Raw genomic sequence first — 19,067 nt, 5'->3', positions numbered from 1 at the left:
GGAGGTGGTGTGGGGAGTGGTGAATGGAGTCTGGTGGGGATGCTGCCCAGCCCTGCACTGCTGCTTTGAGGGACAGTCTGTCCCGGGCAGGGGGAGCCGGCAGGGCTGGGGTGGTTAAGCCTGGCCCCTCCGCATGCTGGGGGCTGAGCCTCTGTCGCAAGAGGGTTTGTTCAGCCTGGAGACAGGGGATGGGTTTCCCTTGGGGCTGGGGAATCTCTAGAAGACGCAGCCTCAGAGGCGTAGGCTGGTCAAGTGGGCGATGAGTTGTGAGCAGTGACTTGAAGCTGTCCTGGTCACTGAGCCACTAACTCAACGTCCCAGGTTCCTTCCAGCCTGCCCGTGTGAGGCAAGACTTCAAACGCGGGGGCTCCGGGAGCTGGCGTGACCTTTTGCTGATTAGCTCGCGCTGTTTGCTCGGCAGCCGCCAGCTGATCTCTGGACGGCGGCTCAACACACCAGCCACAGCCGCCTGTCACCCTCCGGCAGATAAATAACTGCTCCTGGAGAGGTGGGGGAGGGGAGCCGGGCGTGCGGCAGTGTTGGGGGAGCGGCTGCACGCAGCATGCGGGGATTGGTGAGGTGGCCTTGGGCGAGTCGCTGGGATGCCAGCCCTGCATTTCAGCAGCACCTCTGCCAGCAAGGGCATCGCTCCCACTCCCCAGAGAGGGAAACTGAGACCTACGAAGGGGAAGGGGCTTGCAGACAGGGTCTGGGCTCACCTCTCTGGGCTCCCAGGCCCTACTGTCTTGAACAGGCCTCTACCTCCTATCATAGCCGCCGGCCCACCCCCGGCCTCTCTCCCTGGTGCTGAACGAGTCCAGCCAAGGTCACCCAGGGTCACAGGATACCAGAGAGCCCCTTCTAAAGTCTCAATCACTGCCTGGATAAAAGCAACTTCTAGGGACCAGGCCTTGAATGCAGGAATGGAGGAGAGGGGCAGAGGTGTTAGAAGCTGGGAAACTTCAACTCGCTGAATGACAAAAGGATGTCCCTAGAAGGGATCTCGGAAACAATGCGTCCCATCCCCAAGTTCCTGAGGAAGACCAGCGAAGCAGCTGCCTCCAACATCAGACCGCACAGGAGCCAGGGCCCATCTGTCTTACCACCTGCCTTCTGAGGTGGGCCGGGCTGGGAAGCGTCCCATCTACTTATTCAACAAACGTTTATGCACCGTCTCCCACCTGCCGGGCTCTGAGGCTCACAGCACAGAGTCAGCACCGTGGAGCTGATGCAAGAGAGAAGACAGAGATTTCATGCCTGGAGAGGATTCTGGAGGCTACGGGGCTGGGGTGATCCCACCAGGCTGCAGTGAGCCTGAAGGAGCCTCAACTTGGGCTGGGATGGAAGGACAGGCATCTCTGGGAGGAAGGCACAAACTAACACGGATGGAGCATCGGTGTTCTGGAGACTGCTGAGTTCCCATTCCATGCTCAGGGCAATGCCCAGTGTGGTTGAATGAGCACCTACTTGATGCCAGGCAGTCTACACATCCCACTGAAGGCTTCCCTCCCGGGAGGGGCCTTATTTTCCCTATTTTATAGATAAAATGTGGGCAGGGACTTGAAGCTGTCCTGATAAAAGATGAGAGATAAAAGAGGGAGGTCAGAGGTAGAAATGACTTGCACAGCATTTCACATCCAAAACCCAGCAGGACAGAGGTGGTCTGACGTTTAAAAAGGAAAGAAAGCCTAGGTGTGGTGGCTCACGCCTGTAATCCCAGCACTTTGGGAGGCTGAGGCGGGCTGATCACTTGAGGTCAGGAGTTTGAGACCAGCCTGGCCAACACGGCAAAACCCCGTCACTACTGAAAATATAAAAATTAACCGGGCATGGCAGCAGGTGCCTGTAATCCCAGCTACTTGGGAGGCTGAGGCAGGAGAATCACTTGAAAATTGGAGGCAGAGCTTGCAGTCAGCCGAGATTGCACCACTGCACTCCAGCCTAGGCGACAGGGCAAGATTACAAAAAAAAAAAAAAAAAAAGAATCAGACAAACTTGGGGGACAGGGTGTTCCAGGCAAAAGGACCCCCATATGTAAAGACACAGAGAGGGAAGGCCCGTGGCTGCCGCTGACCATCTCAAGCAAAGCTCAGCTCAGGCCTCCCAACCACTGTCCCATCCCCAATGGCTGTGCAATGGCCTGGGGTCCACACAGCCCAGTCCGCTAGCCTCACCCTAACTGTCCACACTCTGCCGCAGCCCTGTGGGCCTCTGTGTTCTGTCTGTCGCAATGTGGGTCTCAGTCTGGAGGCCGGGGGTTCCTGGGCTCCTGGCATGGTCCGAGCTGCCGCCCCCTCCCCCAGACTGCCCTGTCTTCCCAAGAGCTCCCAGCCCAGGGAGGCCCCATCGAGAGAGGGTCTGTGGGGACATCCTCACATTTCAGGTGGGGACACTGTTGCCCACAGAGGGGCAGGTGCAGATCACTGTCACAGGGCTTTGCTTCGGTAGGTGATCACACAGATTGGATGAATACGTGAAGAACTGAAAACCGGGATTTCTGTTTCTGAGCGTGCTCTCTCGCTCTTGCTCTCTTTCGCTCTTTTTCGCTCTCATTCTCTCTCGCTCGCTCTCACCTTCTCACTCTCTCGCTCGCTCTCTCTCTCTTCAAGGTTTTTCCTTCCCATGTCTCTCTGAGCCTCTGGCTGTCTCCTCCTCTTTCTAGAAGTCTCTATATTTTCTGGATCTCTCTGTTCCTCTCTCATCTCCTCCTCTTCCCACACTCCCTGCCCTTCCCTCCCCTCCCCTCCTCTGGCCTCTGGATGTTTGGGGCACAGGCTGAGTAGGGGTCCCACAGGCTGGCCTCAGTGGCAGCTGCCACCACCCATCCCTGCGCAGCGGACCCACCCCGGGTTCGTTCCCTCGTTTCCAATTTCTAGGCCAACCGACAGACCCACATGGAACACAGAGTCTGCACACGGGGAAGACATCGCTGCACTCTGAAGACGCAGCCTGGACCCGGGGCTCTCACTGTGAACCCCCCAGGAGCCTGGTCCATATATTCCCAGGAGGAGGGGATCTTCCCTGGAATACAAAGGTGGTATCAAGGTCAGCAGGGCTTGGAGGGATCCCAGATGGGAAGGAGAGACTATCCCACTGGGGAGGAGGAAGACCACAGATGGGGCCAGGTAGGGCTGGCGTCTGAGTCCCTGCTGATCCTGGCTCGGGCAGGGCAGCCCCCCTGTGCATCAGGGAACTCCAGGCTGGGGTCATGGAACATCTGGGGCCTCGCCCCCACTTTGTGAAGATTTTGCTGGGTGGTCTCGGGCGTGAGTCCCTTCCCTTCTCTGGGCTTCAAGTTCCTCATCTACACAACGAGAAAGATAGGTTCATGATCCCGAAGGTGTCTTCCAGGCCTAATATTCTAGGTAATATTCAAGGCAGTAGAGCAGGACAGAGCTAACAGTGCAGTGGACCAGGGGCTGGGGCCTGGGCAGGGAGCAGCCTGTCCTGGGGACCCCATCGCCTGCCAGCCTTTGTCGGAAGGAAGGAGAAAGACGTGGAGAAACGAACACTGGCCTGTGAGTTAGAGGAGACTTATTGCCCCGATCTGACTCTGCATCACTATGTGGCCCCCTGGGCCTCAGTTTTCCCACCTGTAACATGAGACAGCTGCAACAGATGCAACTTGAGGGCCTCCCAAATTGGAGATGCTACAAGCTGTTGGCAGGGCCAGTGCTGTGCGTGGAACTCCTCCCTACCAAGTCCTGGTGAGGCTTTCAAATAATGCCATAGTGGCAGGGGCGAGGGGGCAGGACAGAGCCCAGGAAACGAGGTCCTCTGGGATCCCTCCCCAGAGCCCAGTTCAACTTGTCTTCCTGAGAAGCCTCCCTCTAAAAGCTGAGGAGGGGTCTGGGGAATCATCTGATCATCAGCAGAAAAAGGCAAGACTTGGGAGGTTCTAGATGGATTGGCTCTTTCTGTCCCCCCATGTAACGAAGGAGAGAACCCGAAAATTCCCAGATGCCTTCCTCTTGTGGTCCATTGGAATTGGCAGAACATAAGCAGCACAACCACTTTAAATAAATTCAATATATAGAACTCTTTAATATGGAAGATGAGTTATTTATTGAGGAAACCCACAGTCTAAAATCCAGACTTTTCAGTGTACTGTGTCACTTAATATCGCCTCCTTCTGGTCAAGTTAGATATTACAACCAAGCTCTATTAGACAAACTACATAACAGGACCTGCTAAATTTGAAAGCTGCTGAGTTGGAGTCCCAGAACTGGATGAAGTTTCCCAAATCCAAAGTACAGTTGCCCAGAGAGGACATATCTGCTATTTCTGAAAAATGCTGCAGAAAAAAAACTTGTCCAGCTACCTTCCCACTGCAGGATGAAACTCAGAAAAGACACTGCATAACTGGGTCACCAAAAGATCTGGCAAGCCATTGGGATGGAGACCTCCACCCCCCTATTCACCTAGGCATTCAATTCAACAATTTGTATATATTGTTCCAGACAAGAACCTGTTTCAAATATATACTGCAAGTCAATATTAACCTATGTGACCTACGCCATGTTATTCACATAGTGGTTTTATGCTCCAACACTGGACCATATCTGTTCACAAAAGTGGTAGAAGATAAAGTCTCCTCTAATCCTCAGGGTTGATCCTGGCTTGTCAGGAAGGATAATGGGCATATCCCGAGTATGGCCACCACCTACTTAGACCATTTCCAGGTCCTCCGTCAGCCCCAGGCTCCTCTTGTCCAATTCCGAGGCGACCCCCGTGGCCTCTGTCCACTCTCTGCATCTGAGGGCAGCACCACTGAACCAGGGTCAATCCCTAAGAAATGCTTATTTCTGCAGGACACCTGGCTCTGTCTCCATCTCCTTCCAGGCACACCTACTCACAGGTCATTAGGAATTGTTCCTGTCCCCCTTCCCTGCAACCCCCTGCATAGAGCATGAGGAACAAGAGCATACCTTACTTGCGTGTCAGGGCCTGCCAACAACCTGGTGTACCAGCGAGGAATAGGCTGGAGGATTCCTCCCTGCCGGGCTCATAGACATGTTCGCCTCATTCCAGCACACAGGACAGCCTGGGTCCAGACAAACTGTAGGACAAATGGTCGCCAAGGCAGCTGCACCTGCACAGAGATAGAGGGGAGGAGGGTGAGGAGGGATGGAGCACAGCCTCCTGCAGCCGTCTCACCTGCTGGAAGACCCCATCTGCCGGAGCCACCAGCTGTTGGTCACACATGTGTCGGACTGCAGGTACGTCACAACTCAAGAACAAATCGTAGAGGCTGGGGACTTCCTGACACACAGAGCAGGCTGACACATGGAGCCAGGCGCCAGCCGGGACAGAGGGGAAAGGAGCCAACAGCAGATGCAAGATGTGAGCTGAACTGCAGAGCGAGGGAGTTGCCAGACCTGGGGTCACTGCAACCAATTCCAGCTCTAGTCACTTGGCGGTGGCCCAGGTGTTTGGGGCAAAGGTGGGGCCCACTTCTGGGGCCACTGGGTCCATGGGAACCTTCCAGGCACATTGCATCCAACATCCCTACATGAGGTGAAGGCAGATGAAACAACAGGCTGGACTGATTAGGTAGAGACCCTGGCTCCATCCCTAGCAGGGCCCTCTCCCTGGCACCTCCCACCCCAGCTGCCTGGGAGTAGAGGATGCCAAGTGCCAGGCCAGGCCAATGATCGAGAAGGAAACTAAGTCAGGAGGCAGAAGCCTCAGGCCCAAGCCCAGCTCTGAGCTGGTCTGCTGAGCAAGAGACCTTGGGCTGGTCAGTGAACTATGCTACCCACAGGTCAGGTCATTCATCCACCCACTGGATCAATCCCAGGAAGTTCTGCATGCCCAGCCCTGGTGCTGAGGATTCTCCAGGCCTCATCTCATTTCACCAGCATACTTGCTTTCTTCACCATGAGGAGGTACCTGATTCCCATTCTGCAGATAGGGAAACTGAGGCTGAGAAGAAGTCATCCTGCCAGGGACGCACAGCTGGGGTGTGGTGCAGAGCCCAGCCCCATGAATGACGCCTTTGCACCTGGAGGGCAGAAGGGGAAGCACTGTGGGGTACTGGTGGGGTGCAGGGACCAGAGGAGGTGGTGTCTGCAGGACAAAGAGGGGTTCTGGGTGCAAAGGGCTTGGCAAGGTTGGTGTGGAGGCAGGGGGCTGACGCTGGGCTCTGCTGCACCTGTGCCCCTGGAGGCTGAGGGAACCTCAGGAGGCCCTGGCAGGGGTCAGGAGGGGCCCCCTGGTCTGTCTGCCTGTGCCCGGCTCCCACAGCTCCAGAGCTGGAGCGAGTGCTAGAAGGCAAGCAGGAACCTGTCGCTGGCGGAAGTGTGTGTGTGCAAATAGATGAGTGAGTGGCATGTAATTACCTAAAATTGTGGGTTAGAAGCGGATGTAAATAACCAAAAAATACGTGGGGAAGTGGGGGGATGCTCATCAGTTAGAGATAATTACTTAACCACTAATTGAAATAATAATGGTGTGTATTTGAATATGCTAATGAGGCTGAACCTGTGTGGGAAAAGGTAACTGAAATAACATAGTGGGAGGCTTCCAGGCCCACACCTGCTCTGCCCCAGGCCTTTGCCCCGTAAGCCCCCCTGCCGTCTACTCAGCCCATGCCCACTTTCTTTGCTTGGTCCTGCCCAAGGTCCCTCCCAGGGCACCCATCAGCCCCAGGGTTGCCCCTGCTTCCCGCGCTGGGAGGGCAGATGCTGCGACGCAGGGCATTTGTCCACCAGCCTCCCACAACGCCCCAGGGGAGAGGCAGGAATGTATGCTTGCGGAGTGCCTACTGTATACCTAGCCCAGCTCTGCAACGCACTCCGTATTACAGACTAGGTGACAGACGTGTGCGGCCAGCCCATAGTCACGTGGAGGGGTCCAGCCAGGACGCGGATTTCCAGCTGCTCTCAGACTTTCCAGCAAAGCCATCCAAAGGCGGAACACCCAGGCATCACGGAACCACCGTGTCACTGCGAGCAGAGGCCCAGACTCCGTGGGAGTGGGCTCTGTGTGTTCTCACACGTGTGTGCTGGGCACGGTGTGCACGTCAGGGCACCTGCCCTGGAGCGTTTCACTCTCCATTAGCGTCACAAGCAGACTGTGAGTGTACACACACACACACACACACACGTATGCACGTGCACACATAGGTACACGGGTTGCACATGTGTGCACATACACATGAACTCACACATGCATGCACGCACAGAGGCATGCACTCACGTGCACAGGCACACTCATCGCTCTCCACAAAGGCTCACTCAGACACATGCAGGCCCAGGCATCCAACGCACCCCCTCGGGCACGGCCTGAGCTTTAACCCAACATCCAACCTGGCATCTGCCAACACATGGCACCTGCGGGGCGGGACACAAGATGGGGTGCAGGGGCCCATTCATCCACCCTGTAGAAGCCAGCCAGGCCTGGAGGGTGGTCTCTCTGGGGCTGTGTGCTTTACAGGAGTGAAGGTGATTAGACAACCTCACAGTGGCCCTTGCATTGCTGCTAGAAATCCACGCTTCTGAACAGCCAGCATCGATCAGGGGCTGTGTGCTTTACAGGAGTGAAGGTGATTAGACAACCTCACAGTGGCCCTTGCATTGCTGCTAGAAATCCACGCTTCTGAACAGCCAGCATCGATCAGGGATTCCTGGGGTTGCTGGTGATCTGACACGCAGCAGTTGCTGGCCCAGGGGCTGCACTGGGAAGGCAGGGGGCATGCCCAGATTTGCATGTCGTGGAGATTCAGGGTGGTGTGGGTGGCAGCAGTGCAAGGTGGGATTTGGAAGATGTGGAGCTGCTGGGTTTTTTGTTTGTTTGTTGTTTTTTTTTTTTAGATGGAGTCTCACTCTGTTGCCCAGGCTGGAGTGCAATGGTGCGATCTCGGCTCACTGCAACCTCCGCCTCCCGGGTTCAAGCAATTCTCTGCCTCAGCCTCCCGAGTAGCTAGGATCACAGGCACCCGCCACCACGCCTGGCTAATTTTTGTAGTTTTAGTAGAGACGGGGTTTCACCATCTTGGCCAGGCTGGTCTTGAACTCCTGACCTCGTGATCCATCCGCCTCAGTCTCCCAAAGTGCTGGGATTACAGGCATGAGCCACCGCACCTGGCCAGCTGCTGGGTTTTGAAGAAGTGGTGGCTCCTGCCCTTGTATGTGGTCCGTGGTGGCTCGGAGGAGGAACCCAGAGGGAGGCTAGGCTGGCAGCTGAACGACACCACCACGGCCATGACCTTGACAAAGCCCCGAAATGCTGTGCCTCACTTTCCCTCACTGTAGAACAAGGATGATCGTGACAGATGGTCACGATCCCTTCATCAGGGTGCAGGCTCACAGCTCAATCTTGTCTGGAACTGCAGGCTGGGAAGCCTCAGAGACCACTGAGCTGGAGGGGTCAAAGCTAAGAACCCACCCTGGAAAATACACAGGCAGTTTCGTCTGTGATATTCGGGGGCTCATCAGACCTCCCCGAGGACCATCCCCGGACGCTGAGACCCTACTTTACAGAAGGGCAACGAATCTGTGCAGGATGTTGTGGACGGGAAACCAAGGCCCAAAGACATCCACTAAATTGCCATGAGCCAGAAAGGGCAGGGGCCCAGAGGGACAGCAGCCCCCAGAGACTAGGGTAAACTGAGGCTCCGAGGGGCCGATCACACAGGTGCACAGTGAGGCTGTGAGGCCTCCCTTCTGAGGTGCCCACTGTGTGCTGTCGGAAGAGGGGCCCAGCGGTGCCCTCGGGCGGCTGCCAAGTTGGACTCAGTCTCCTGGCACCCGGGCGGCTGGGGGGAGCTCCTCCTCCTCCTTCCAGGACGAGGAACAACTCATCAACTTGCAAATGTCCGGGTGAGAGGGTTGGAAAAATGAAGGCGCCCAAACTTGACATTTGCATTTCAAACACTTATATCAGCAAAACAAATAACAGTAATTATACCATTTGCATATTTTGTGCATGATTGTTTAGCGAGGTGGGGAGGAGGGGCGCCTGCTGATGCCAGCAGCCTAGCCTCCCGCACAGCTGTGCCGCCCCGCCCAGGGTCCCTGCCGCCCCACACCTCCATGCTGCCCACCCCGGGCCCTGTGGATGTGACGTGCAGCCCTCGGGCTGCTTCTTCCTGCGGGCTCTGCCCTCTGGCCACTGGGTGTCCCTCTGTTCTCTAATACACCCTTCCCCAGCAGCAGGTCCCCACCTCTGCCCTCTGCACTTGCTGTGCCCCCTGCCTGGGAGCCTCTTGCAGACCCACCCAGGCTAGCTCCTCCATTCAGGGCCCATCCTCACTGTCCCCGCCTCCACATTCTGATGGGGACACCCACGGCTGCCCTCTCTCTAGCCGGGAGCTCCATGAGGCTCCAAGCTGACCTTGAGCCCTGGTGGACAAGACTGACCCTTGGTGTGGGGCCTGCCCAGCCCACACCCCAGCATATGGCAGGCCCTCAGCAGGCAGGGGACGTTCACACTCAAGTCCCTGCCCCCCACTGGGCACCGGGCACCTGGCTGGGGAGGAGTGCCCAGGCCTGGCACTGACCTCGCAGGGGTGACGTGATGTGGGGTCTCAGGGTGAGGGAGATGGGACTCAAAAGCAAGGGCAGTGGGTGATCTGACTGCATACCCCAGGTCACACTCAGGACCCCAAGCTGACCCCCACCTAGTACTGCTGTGGGTGGAGCCTCCTGGGGTGGGGAGGAGCCGAGACCCAACGACCCACATGGCTCTGTGGGTTTCACCATGTGTTTACGGAGGGTCTGGCTGTGTGTGAGCACATGTGCACATGCATGTGTGAGTGTGCATGAGCGTATGCACGAGTGTGTGTGTATACATGTGTGCGTGTGTGCATGTATGTGCAAGTGTGTGCATGCATGCACGTGTGTGCACATGTGCATGTGTATATATGTGTGCATGTGCATGCATGCACAAGTGTGCATACATGCGTGTGTGCATGCATGCAACGCATGTGTGCTTGTGTGTGAGTATGTGTGTGCTTGTGTGTGTGTATTGTAGGTTCTCCAGGCAATGCTGGTCTTTTTGTCTGGGTCAGGACTAACAGACTGGGTCTCTGGGTGCCCACTCCCCACAGCCCAGTTTTGGGGTGATGAGGGGGACAGTATGGCCTCCATCAGCGCTGAGAAAGGGAGGTGGTCCCACCCACCAGCCCACTCACAGCTGGCAGGGTCCCCCACCCAGAGACCACCACGCCTGGCTGCAGGCTACCTTCTCCTGAGTGGCAGCCATAACAAGAACACCAGCGATTGTGCACCTGTCACAAACGCCAGGCCCTCCCATGGGCTGACTTGCAGAATCATCCTCCAGCCCCACGAGGAGGTGGAAACTCCAGCTTTATTACCCCCATTTTCAGATGGGGAAACTGAGGCACACCGCAGCGACGCCTCTTGCTCAAGGTCACACAGAAGGGCTAGGATTTGTACTGACCCCACCCGGCCACTTGCTTTTTGCAAGACAAACACCCCGGCGAACACAGTCCCGGTGACGGCCCTTACAGGACAGGTGTCATCCGTACCCACATTTCACAGACCGGGAAACCAAGTCTCAAACACATGCAGAGGCCTCCCCAGGGTTACACTGGATGTGGCTAAACTCGGCCGAGAGTTCTTCGCTTTGGACTGAAACTCAGGCAGAGGCTGCGAGTAGGACTGTCCCCGTGGTAATTAGGGCTCCACAATCAATCCCAGTGCGCAAGATGCCACCTCCCTGCTTCCTTTAATCTCCCCTGCTCAGCTCAGCACCGACAGAGGAAGCCGAGCCCAGAGACTTGGAAGTGCAAATGAGGCTCCATCCCCTGGTAAACTGCAAGCAGCAATTAACTCCTCACTTCACACCCCACAGCCCCACAAATTCCAGACGGGGTAAACAGTTAAATATGAAATATTAAGCCATAAAAAAAGCTGGAAGAAAACAGAATTCAATACTTATCAGTTCTCAGGAGGGAGAGAGGCTTTCCAAGCTCAGAAGGAAGAGAATAAATTTTAAAAGAAAAAGGAGGCAGATGTGACCAAATAAAAATAAGAAAAAGGAACATAAAAAGTAACCCAAATTAAAAGCTATATGGCAGAGAGGGAAAGATATTTGTGGCGAACGTGACAGATAAATGATAACTATCTTCATTATGTAAAGAACTCATTCGAATTGATTAGGGAAACATCAACAACATATAAATAAATGGGTAAAGGAACAAACACAAAACAGAAAATACAGGTGCTTACAAAACATATGGCCCAATGCCCAACCTCCCGTATAATCAGGGAAATGCAAACTTTTAGAAAATGCAATGAGACACCATGGACCCATCAAAGGAGACGTGATCTAAAAAAACAAAAACACTGAACTAAAATAAATCCCAGTGCACTGCAGTGCTGGCATGGTTATGGTGAAATTGGCACAATTCTTTTGGAAAGTCATTTGGCAATACAGATCAAACACTCTTAACATGTGCGTAACTTACAGCACATCACACCATGGTGCAGCTGTAACTTTCTGCAATCAAGAGCAACACAAGGACGCTTGCTGCCACCACTTTGATTCAGCACGGTGCTAGTAGTTGCAGCCATTGCAATAAGGCAAGAAAAGGAAACAAAAATTATAAGATTTGGAAAGAAAGAAATGAAGCTCTAGCTATCCACAGACAATGTGATTATGTACATAAAAAGTTCAAAAGAATGTATATGTTACCAACATTAATAAAATATTAGCATAAAATTCACATACAAATATATATTGAATTTCTATACATCTGTAATGAATAGAAAATGAACATTTATGAAATGTCAACACTCTTCAAATTAATTTATACATTCAAGGCAATCTCAATCAAAAATCACAGTCCATTTTTGTTTTTTGTGGAACTTGACAAGCTAACTCTAAAATGTATATGGAAGAAAAAAAGGCCAAGAATGTCGCTAAATAAAAAGAACAAGGTGGAGGGAGGGAGGGTCTTCTTCTTCTTCTTTTTTTTTTTTTTTTTGAGACGGAGTCTTACTCTGTCACCCGGGCTGGAGTGCAGTGGCGCGATCTCAGCTCACTGCAAGCTCCGTGTCCTGGGTTCATGCCATTCTCCTGCCTCAGCCTCCTGAGTACCTGGGACTACAGGCGCCCACCACCACGCCAGGCTACTTTTTTGTATTTTTAGTAGAGACGGGGTTTCACTGTGTTAGCCAGGATGGCCTCGATCTCCTGATCTCGTGATCCGCCCGCCTTGGCCTCCCAAAGTGCTGGGATTACAGGCGTGAGCCACCGCGCCTGGCCGAGGGAGGGTCTTCTTCTATCAGGTAATGATAGTTGATTATAAAGCTATGGTGATTGAGATATTGTTATAAGATTAGACACATAAGCCCATGGAACAAACAGAAAATCCAGAAACTGACCCATGAGACAGCCCTTAATAGGGGAGGCATAACTTTTTAATAAATTGAATATATATGGGAAAAAGTGAAACTGAATACCTGCTTTACATCACATATAAAGTCAACTCCAGGCTGATTACAGACCTAAACGGGAAAAGAAGAACTATACATTTTGAAAGATAAAGTAGAAAAAAGATAAAATATGTATATATAATACAAATATATATTTGTAGATTGAGATAGGGTCTCACTCTGTTTCACAGGCTGGAATGCAGTGACATAATCACAGCTCACCGCAGCCTCGAGCTTCTCAGCCTCAGGTGATCCTCCCACCCCAGTCTCCTAGGTAGCTAGGACTACAGGCATGCACATTCGTGCCCCACTAATTTTTTTTTTTTTTTTAGAGAAGGGGTCTTGTTATGTTGCCCAGGCTGGTCTTGAACTCCTGGGCTCAAGCAGTCCTCCCACCTCGGCCTCCCAAAGTGCTGGCATTACAAGCATGAGCCACTACACCCAGCCAGAAAAATATATTGATGATCAAGAGACAGGGAAGAATTTCTTCCCACTCATGCAAGAATATATTGACAAATATTACTACATAAAAATAAAGAATTTCTGCTCGTAAAAATATACTATGAAAATCTAGCCTGGACAACATAATAAGACACTGTGTCTACAAAATTTGTTTAAAAAATTACCCAGGCATGATGGAGTGTGCCTGTAGTCCCAGCTACTCTGGAGGCTGAGGTGGGAGGATCACTTGAGCAAGGGAGGTCAAGGGTGCAGTGAGCCATGATCCCACCACTGCACTCCAGCCTAGGCAACAGGTCAACACTCTGTCTCTAAAATATGCATGCACATGCACACATACGCACACATGCACAATCATACACACACGTGCACACACACCATACACACACATATACACACACACACGTGTGCACACGCACGCACACACATACAATCATACACACCATACACACACACATCATACACACACGCACACATGCATACACACATACACATGCACACACATGTGCACACACGCACATAGCATACACACACATACATGCACACACACATACACACACACATACACACACACGCACACACACATACATCATACACAGTATTAAAACACAAACTACACAATAGCTATCTTCCAAGAGACTGTGATCTCATTCGGAATCTATAAACACCTCTTACGAATTAATAAGGAAAACCAACACTCAGTCATAAAATGAGCAGGGATCTTGAAAAGGCATTTCACAAATGAGGACATCCACACGGCCAAAAACCCCGTGCTCAACTTCATTACTCATCAGGGAAATTCAAATGAAAGCTTGGTAAGATACCGGGACACACCCACCAGACGGGGAGGCTTCAAGCATCTCGTCAGATCTGGCTCTGGGGAAGGAGGATGTGGAGCAACAGGAACTCTCGCCCGCTGTCCTGAGGGTGCAAAGCCTCATCACTGCTCTGGGAAAGAGCTGGCGTAAAGCTGTGCATACCTGAGACCGGCGACTATTCTCTGGGGTATAAACCTTGGGGAGGGTCCCGCATGTGTGAAGCAGGAGATACGCAAGGGAGCTCACCACAGTCCCAAACTGGAACTGAACCCTGATCCCCTCTTAGGACAGAACACTCTTCAGTGACGAGAATGAACCAGCACCAAGCACAACGAACGGGTATGTCTCCCCCGATAGTGCTGACCAGAAGAACGAGGTCAGAAGGGAAGAAGTATGCAAAGATTTCATTTACGGGAAGTTCAGAAGCGGGCAAACCCAGAATCAATTGTCCAGGAATGCTGGTTGCTACCATCAGGAATGACAGAGCGCTGGGATCGGGACAGAACGTGCCAGAAGCCTCTGAGGGCCGCCAGCATTCTAGGTCTTCACCCCGTCTGTGGTTACACAGATGCATTCACACAAGGTTCACACGGCGGTTATTCTTTCCCTGGCTCAGACGGGACTTTCGCACCCTGCTGTATAGACCGTTTGTTCCAACTCACAGTCTACACCACCACAGGGCTGTGAGGGGATGGCGTGCGCCTTTCACCCAGCAGCCCCACTCCTGAGAACCTACCATAAGGAGAGAATCCCAGAGAGAAAATCAGGTACAGCGAAAGATTTCCATTGCTGCTTGATAGAGAAGGAAAAAAAATGGAAAATGGAAACCACCAAAGTTTTCAATAACAGGACAATGATGAGGCCAGGCACGCTGGCTCACGCCTGTAATCCCAGCACTTTGGGAGGCCGAGGCGGGTGGATCACCTGAGGACAGGAGTTTGAGACCAGCCTGCCCAACACGGCGAAACCCCGTCTCTACTAAAAATACAAAAACCAGCGGGGTGTGGTGGTGGGCGCCTGTAATCCCAGCTACTTGGGAGGCTGAGGCAGGAGAATCACTTGAACTTGGGAGGCAGAGGTTGCAGTGAACTGAGATGGTGCCACAGCACTCCAGCCTGGTCCACAGAGTGAGACTCCATCTCCAAAAAAAAAAAAAAAGAGGAGAATGACTAAATCAATTAAAGCACACCCTTATTATTGACTGTGGTTATTTATTTATTTATGATGGAGTCTCGCTCTGTGAACCAGGCTGGAGTGCAATGGCGTGATATCGGTTCACTGCAGCCTCCGTCTCCTGGGTTCAAGTAATTCTCCTGCCTCAGCCCCTGAGTAGTTGGGATGACAGGCACACACCACCACGCCCAGCTAGTTTTTGTATTTTTAGTAGAGACAGGGTTTTACCACATTGGACAGGCTGGTCTTGAACTCCTAACCTCAGGTGATCTGCCCGCCTCAGCCTCCCAAAGTGCTGGGATTACAGGCATGAGCCACTGCACCCGGCCAGCATCGTCATTTTAATAATGTTAATGAATATTTTGCAACTCGGAAATTTGGGGGTTTTATTGTTTTATTTTTTTGAGATGGAGTCTTGCTCTGTTGCCCAGGCTGGACTGCAGTAGCGCAATCATGGCTCACTGCAACCTGGACCTCCTAGAGCTCAGGTGATCCTCCCACCTCAGCCTCCTGAGTAGCTGGGCCCACAGGTATGTGTCACTACACCCAGCTAATTAAAAAAAAATAATTTTTAGAGACAGGGTCTCACTATGTTGCCCAGGCTTGTTTAAAACTCCTGGGCTCAAGTGATCTGCCCACCTCGGCCTCCCAAAGTGCTGGGATTACAGGTGTGAGCCACTGCACCTGGCTGCAACTTGGAAACTGCTGGAGATCAGTGAACGATCAGACTCAACAAGTCCATTCTCAAGATGGACAGAGATACCAACATGTCTCTACAAAACACACGTGGTGTGAAGTGCATCACTGCTCACGGTACCCATGATAGTCCAAACTAGAAACAACCCGAAAGGCCATCAGCAGAGAAGGGATACATCAACTGAGGTACAGCCTTACGTGGGAATACTATACAGCAGTGAAGAGGAAGGAACCGCCATTACATCTAACAAGGATGAATGAATTTCACAGGTGCCATATACAGAAGTGCCCAGACACAATGTGCATACACAGGATGGTTCATTTATACAACATGCAAACATAGGCAAAATTCAGCTATGCTGGAAGGAACTAGGTAGTGTTTACCCTGAGATGGGGGAGAGGTGACCTGGAGAGAACATCAGGAGACTTTTGGGGCTGCGGGGGCTGGTTTTGTCCTGTTTCTTGATTGAGGTGCTTGTGAAAATTCATTAAGCTATGCACAGTGAGAATTTGTGAACTTTTCTCTATGTAACTTACATCGCAAATTTTTAAGTTTCTTTTAAGACTGATATCAACCCTGAAACAAACGCCAATCCTCAAAAGAAGAAGAAAGACAAGGAGAAACTCTAAAATGCGGACAAGCTTCTCTTGCATGGTGCAACCAGAACTTACATCTCCTGTTTTCAGCATTTTCCTAGTTTTCTTTAGTGTATACACATGTATATTGCTTTTGAAATTAAAGAGAGAAATAATATGCTATTACATATATTTAGATGCCAGGCCCCCAGAAAAGGATTCATGTTTAATTAGGACTTTGTGATTCAGGATGGCACAATGTTTTATATGTTGTAAAAAAAAAATCTCATTGCGGCTGCTAACGGTGGCCGGGCCCCCTCGCCCCATCTTCTCACTGTTGTGGCCCAACCATTCTTCACCCGACAGGAAGCTGACGTGCTAATTTGCTTAGCAAAGTCAGAGCGAGCGCTGAGGGTGCAACGCAGGAAAAGAAAATTGCCACAAAAGGGAGGCAGGAATATTCTGAAGGCATTAACCTGATGAATTGTATGTAAGAGCTGTAAATTTGATAAGTGCTTATTAGAAGTAGAAAATGAGGCTTGAAATTTGCTTGTTTGCCTGAAATGAAGGCTGAGGTTCCCTTGGAATCTAATTGGCTAAAAAGTTGGCGAGATGTTCAAATGTAGGCATCATATGAAAAAAAGACAGCTAGAGAGATGCAGAAGGCCAGGAGAGATGGTAACTGTTGTGTCAGGCACATTTGGAAATATTTATTAGAAACGGGAAAGAAAGTCCGACGTCTTCTCCAAGCCCGCTGCCTTAGTCAGCACCCGCCCCTCAGCCGGCCGGCTCTGTGGGAAGCCCAGGCCTGGCCCCAGCCCCACTGCCCTGTCTGTCTCTCCTTTCTTCCCACACCTGGAGGCTGAGGTGGGAAGATCACTTGAAGTCAGGAGTTCAAGGCTGCTGTGAGCCATGATTGTACCACTGCACTCCAGCCTGGGTGACAGAGAGAGACCCTGTCTCTCAAATAAATTTCAATTAAATAATTTTTAAAAATCTGCTCAGGTGACACATGCCTTGATGTGTTCATGGGCAGGCAGCCCCGATCCTGGTGAAAAACAGAGACAAAATCCCGGAAGGAGGAAGGGTGGGGGCAGGAGGTGGAGACCGCCCTGGAGAGGGGCCTGAGATCACACAGGAGTTGTTGCAAATTTGGCAAATACCAATTTTCCCAATTGTACACGTGGGTGCATGGATGAGACAATAGGCTCAGAGGTCCCAAGGCCAGTGGGAAGCTGGGAACACAGACCCTAAACATGTGCCACACAGCAGGCTGGCCTCGGCTGTGCAGGGACCTGGCAGGCAGGGTCAACCCCAGCGGTCAGTTCCACCCCATGGAGTGGGGAGTGCAGGCCCCAGGGTGCTCCCAGTACCAGCTCCTCCCAGCACCGGCTCCTCCAGCAGCCCAGATACCCCCATGGAGGAGGAGGGGGCAGGCTCACGATTGTTCCTCTCCAAGTCCCACACTCTGTGGCAGCCGAGCAGGGGTCTCAGGCCCTCTGCATGTCCGTGGATGGGAATGCAGGCATGAGACCCTCCCCCTTCCCCTCTAGACCTGGCCTCTCTCCTGCCTGGAAGGGTGGGGGCTCCTCTCTGCCCTGCCTGGGGAGGGGCGACCATCCTCATCTCCAGCACTGCCTCTAGGCTGTCCCACCCCTGCTGGGAAGCCCAGATCAAAGAGGGCAGCGGCTTCTCCAAGGTCTCAAAGCCAGTGAGGGGCGTTGGGCCTTGGACCCCAGCCTGGCCGAGTCACCTCCTCCGAGAAGCCTCCCAGCCTGCCCCACCGAAAGGGGCTGACCAGTCCCTGCTAATGCACTGCTCACGGTCATCTCCTGTGGCCCCTGTTGTTTTCCTAATGCCTTGCTTCACTCGAGTCACCCCACCGGACCCTCAGCTCCTTATGGGCAGTGCCGTGGGCTGAAGTGTGCCCAGCATCCCTGGGATGAAGCTCTGACCCCAGGCTGACGAGAGGAGGTGGCGGGGTCTCTGGGAGGTGATCGGGGTTAGCTGAGGTCATGGGGATGGGGCCCGTGATAGGATTCAAGCCTTTACAAGGAAGGATGCCAGGCTGGGCGCCATGGCTCACACCTGTAATCTCAACACTTTGGGAAGCTGAGGCAGGAGGACTGATTGAGCCAGGAGTTCAAGACCAGCCTGGGCAACATAGCGAGACTCCATTTCCACAGAAAAAAGTTTTAAACAATAATTAGCGTGTGGGTGTGGTGGCACACACCTGTGGTCCCAGCTACTCTGGAACCTGAGATGGGAGGATGGCTTGTGCCCAGGAGGCGGAGGCTGCAGTGAGCTGTGATGGGGTCACTGCACTCCAGCCTAGGTGACAGAGGGAGACCATATCCGGGGAAAAAAAAAGAAAGAAAGAAGAAAGACACCAGGGCATTTGCATGCTCTCTCTCTCCCTCTGTCTCTCTTTCCCTCTCCCCCTGTCTCTCTTTCCCTCCCTCTTTCTCTCTCCTTCTCTCTCCCTCTGTCTCTCTCTCTCTCTCCCTCTCTCCCCCTCTTTCTCTCTCTCTCCCTCTGTCTCTTCCTTTCTCTCTCTCTCTCTCCCTCTGTCTCTTCCTTTCTCTCTCTCTCTCACACACACACACACTCTCTCTCTGCCTTGGGAGGACACGGTGAGAAGGTGGCCGTCTGCAAACCAGGACACTGGCCCTCCTAGAACCAACCCCGCTGGCACCTGATCCCAGACTTTCAGTCTTGGGGGCGGGGAGATAATGCATGCTGCTATCTAGACCCCAGTGTCCAGGTTTTGTTGTGAGAGCCAGGGCCGACAAAAGCAGGCAGGAGTCATGTCTGCCCTGCTCACTGCTGTGCCCCCACATCTAAACCAACCTGGGGCTCGGCATACAATAGGCATTTAATAAATGCACACTCCAGGAGGAGAAAGACTTTGTCTGGTAACCCAAGGGCCTGGCGGGCCCAA

At 52.7% G+C, this 19,067-nt stretch overlaps 1 protein-coding gene across 2 annotated transcripts in view; it reads right to left on the bottom strand.

Moving 5' to 3' along the window:
• Nucleotides 1-19,067, bottom strand: part of ELFN1 (extracellular leucine rich repeat and fibronectin type III domain containing 1) — an 82,859-nt gene that overhangs the window by 33,972 nt on the left and 29,820 nt on the right. For both annotated transcript variants that reach the window (XM_005549000.5, XM_045389771.3), the window contains exon 2: nucleotides 4,929-5,092. The gene's annotated coding sequence lies outside the window, so the exon portion shown is untranslated. The remainder of the gene's footprint in view (nucleotides 1-4,928; nucleotides 5,093-19,067) is intronic.

The sequence above is a fragment of the Macaca fascicularis genome, chromosome 3 (assembly GCF_037993035.2).
Source record: "Macaca fascicularis isolate 582-1 chromosome 3, T2T-MFA8v1.1".
In the NCBI taxonomy this organism is placed as follows: Eukaryota; Metazoa; Chordata; class Mammalia; order Primates; family Cercopithecidae; genus Macaca; species Macaca fascicularis.
This window is presented reverse-complemented; position numbering and strand designations above follow the sequence as displayed.